This window comes from Triticum dicoccoides, chromosome 4A (assembly GCF_002162155.2).
Source record: "Triticum dicoccoides isolate Atlit2015 ecotype Zavitan chromosome 4A, WEW_v2.0, whole genome shotgun sequence".
Taxonomy (NCBI): Eukaryota; Viridiplantae; Streptophyta; class Magnoliopsida; order Poales; family Poaceae; genus Triticum; species Triticum dicoccoides.
In genome coordinates this window covers 734,847,055-734,850,886 of record NC_041386.1, presented here as the reverse complement: position 1 = coordinate 734,850,886, position 3,832 = coordinate 734,847,055, and the positions used below count along the sequence as shown (strand labels likewise).

Here is a 3,832-nt window from a genome sequence, read left to right as displayed (position 1 = left end):
AGGGTTTTACCTCCATCGAGAGGGCCCGAACCTGGGTAAAACATCGTGTCCCTCGTCTCCTGTTACCATCCGCCTAGACGCACAGTTCGGGACCCCCTACCCGAGATCCGCCGGTTTTGACACCGACACCGCCCCTACCAATTCAGAGCAGAGAGGCTCGCCTTCCTGAGTATGACATAGACCCTAGCAAAACACAAAGCAACATCTAGAAAGGAAGTCCTCCCACCAACAAGGTTCGGGATCCACTGCGCCTCCACGGCCCTAAGTCCACCGGAGACCAGGCGGACCGGTTGCGGCACTAGCGGAATGTGAAGAAAACCTAAGCTTGGGAGAGGAGGAGGTGGCGGCTGCAAGGAAGATCGGGTTTAGTCGGTCAAGAGTATGCGCGCCAAGACGTGTGAGTGCTGCCCACACCCAATAATGCTGCCTAAGCCACATCTTCCATGGATGGCGCGAGGGGTGGGGTCGGACCCTAATCCAGAGGCAAATGTTCATTGAGGTGGTGTCCTCGTGGTGGATTGCGGTTACTATCCAAAGGTCGTCATAAGGTTCCTCTCTACAGATCTGGTGGTCGACTTCGACGGTGAGATGCCAACTATGGACGATGGCTTGACGCAGGTGCTGGTTGCACATCAGCGCCGATGAGATGCAGAAAAGTGGTGGGGCCAACACAAGAGAGACGCCGATGGTGGTGCTACTCAGAATCTGGTCTGGAGTTTCGGGGTGAAACCCTAGGTCTTAGCCAGGTTGATTATACCTGGCAATGGTGATATTTTTTATGTAGTAACCTTGTTGAAGACATTGCTCAGATATGTTATGACTGGTTCTTCAGGATGAAAACCTAGATCCCGACCATAGATGGTTGGAGTCGGTGATGGGGCGCTTGAGCGCCGCTCCCTTCCTAAAGGCATTACTGTTGAAGAACCTCATTGTCTGTGTTGTATCATGAGAAGGTTGGTGCAGATATGGTCATTGTTAGACTGGCCATAGTGGGAGTAACTTCAAGGGTAACATCGGGTCTAACTCAGGAAACTTGCCTATGTTGCAATGAGTTAACGAGGAGAGAGGTAAATTGAGTAACTTAGGTAGTTACCGTAACATGACATATCTCAAGACAATATGAGTCTATAACCTAATAAATGAAGCTTTGCATGGCACCGCACATATGTTACTTCCCACTATAGAGGTAGTAACATAGCCTAGGGTAGCGTGTATGTTACTAGTGTAAGTTACTCTCCACTATGGCTAGTCTTATAGGTTGTCAAACCGGAATTTGATTGCTTTGGAGTTTTTTTTTATTTTTTCCTTGCCTTCACATAACATTGCTATTTATTAGCGTTTTTTTCGTGTGTGTTGGTGTTGCCTTTGTGCATTCTAGGTATGAAGACCGAGCAAAAACGGACGAAACTGGGTGCTATCACATTTGTTTTCATTTTTTTGCAGAAGTGGAATCGAATATAAAAACCCTAGAAATGAATATGAAAACAAATACTACTTAAAAAACAGACACATAGCGAATACGGAGCGGTCACGGAAACAAAAGTGGGCGTTGACCAAAAATTTAAAACCCTTGAGTAATACAGAAATAAATATAAAAACAAAATAATAATAATAATGAAATATTACCATGGCTAAAAGACATATAGATGCTCCATTTTAAGCCAATAAAACACAACTTTATATTGATTAAAAGGAAAGAATGAATGATGGATGCTAACCTGGCCCAGAGAAGCCCATAAGAATCAGCCCGCCAGGATGGCATCACCACTTGAGATTTAATTCGTTGGATCATGTATTCCTTGACCCTGTTGCTAAAAAAAAATGTATTCCTTGACCTAGAACGACTTGTGTCGTCTCCGACTAAATTGATCGCTAGCGCTTCTTCCAGCCGACCGACGGCGTCCTGTCATCGCCGAGCACCATCGGCATCAGCCGATCCGCTCAACATCTCTGACTTCACGCGCGCGCGATTAGCCTGAGCCTTAAGGTACGTATATATATCCGTGAACTGGAATTTACAAGCTTATTTTATATTAACCTATCGAGAATTGCATAAGGCTAGAGATGAATTAAAAGCAATGAACGTAGTAGTATTTACTTCTCAATTTTGTAGGGCATCAAGATGAGAAATAAACCACCAACAACTACCTATGTATTAAGCCAGTAGATTCGTACATCTATATTACACACTTCAAGAAAAAAGTGTAGGCAACTTTCTTTGGAACTCCAAATAAGTAATGCATTGTTCCAGTTTGATATCGATGTCCTATTTAAGAATTTGTAGTTGAACTATTTGTACGTTTACGGCATTCTTTTTCATTTGGCCTCCCGTAATTATATGATGCGAATCCCTTGATTATGTGATGCAGATCAGATCCATAATTTCCATACCCTCTGATCTCCCTTGATTATTATAATATATATATATAATAAGCGAGGACAAGGACATTACCAGCAAGAACCCTACAGTTTTTGACCAAAAACTCAACTTCTTCAGTTAACATGACCATATCCGAGACGTCCTCGAGATGCCTGACAGAGTGCATCACCATCGCGCACAACTTCGAGGTGATTAAGTACTCGCTGCTCGAGGGTATGGGTATTGGCAAGTCCGTTACCTCGAGCACATTCAGCGTCGGTTGCTACGACTGGAACATCCTGATCTACCCTGATGGTAGCAACGAGGAGGACAAAGCTGCCAACATGTCGGCCTTCTTGTGTTTCTGTAGGGGGGCAACAGCGGGTGTCAAGGTGAAGTTCACTTTGAGTTTATTGGAGAAAGATGGGACAGCTAGTGTTATGGGGGGCGAAACACGTACCTTTCCGCCGGAAGGTCAGACTTGGGGCTGGGCCAAGTTTATTGACAAGTCTAAGCTGAAGGAACTGCTATCCCGCAATGACGACTGCTTCACAATCAAGTGTGTTTTGACCGTCATAAAAGACACTCGCACGGAAGATGCAAGCACATATGTAGTTCCACTCCCGCAGTCGGACCTGCACACACACTTTGCAAACATGTTGAAGGATGGAGAGGGCATGGATGTTACATTTAGTGTTGGCGGCCAACTCTTCAGTGCACACAGATGCGTGTTAGCTGCCCGATCATCTGTCTTCAGGCTGAGCTTTTTGGTCAGTTGAAGGAGACTTCCTTGAAACGCATCGAAATCGATGACATGGAGACAGCCATCTTTGAGGCACTTCTTCACTTTATATACACAGACTCATTGCCTAGTAACTGGGATTTGTATCAGAATGTGGAATTGCAGCACTTGCTGGTTGCCGCAGATCGGTATGCACTTGACCGGTTAAAGGCTATGTGTGAAGGGAAGCTATGCCAGCGAATCGATGTGCAAACAGTTGCAACCACCCTTGCGTTAGCGGAGCAGCACCACGCCATGCAACTCAAGGCTGCTTGTCTCACATACCTTTCTTCACAGAAGGTGCTTCGAGCTGTCAAGGAGACTGATGGATTCAAGCACCTCACAGCAAGCTGCCCATGGATTATGATGGACATTTTAGAAAAGGTCGCACCACCATCGTGAGTATGAAGTGGTCTGGTTCAGAATTTATGTTTTTCAAGTGTGGAGATCTGGTGGTACTCTATCGGTTTTTCTGATGTGTTAAATGTACACATTCTAAGCTGAACTTCTCTTCATGAACGTGTGATTTATGCTCTGAATTATCGGCACTAAAAGTTCTAATAAAATGTGCATTTCTCTCTTTCTTTTCTGTTTTTGAGAGCGGTTTTTTGTAGGACGAGCTACACGGTACCCCTTATCAGAGCCGTTCAATTTGGGCTCCTGTGCATCTGGATATGTGCATAAGATTCAAA

The 3,832-nt window shown here is 45.0% G+C and overlaps 1 pseudogene; it reads left to right on the top strand.

Moving 5' to 3' along the window:
- The first annotated feature begins 858 nt into the window (after positions 1–858).
- On the top strand, positions 859–3,542 carry LOC119284325 (annotated as a pseudogene).
- The last annotated feature ends 290 nt before the right edge of the window (positions 3,543–3,832 follow it).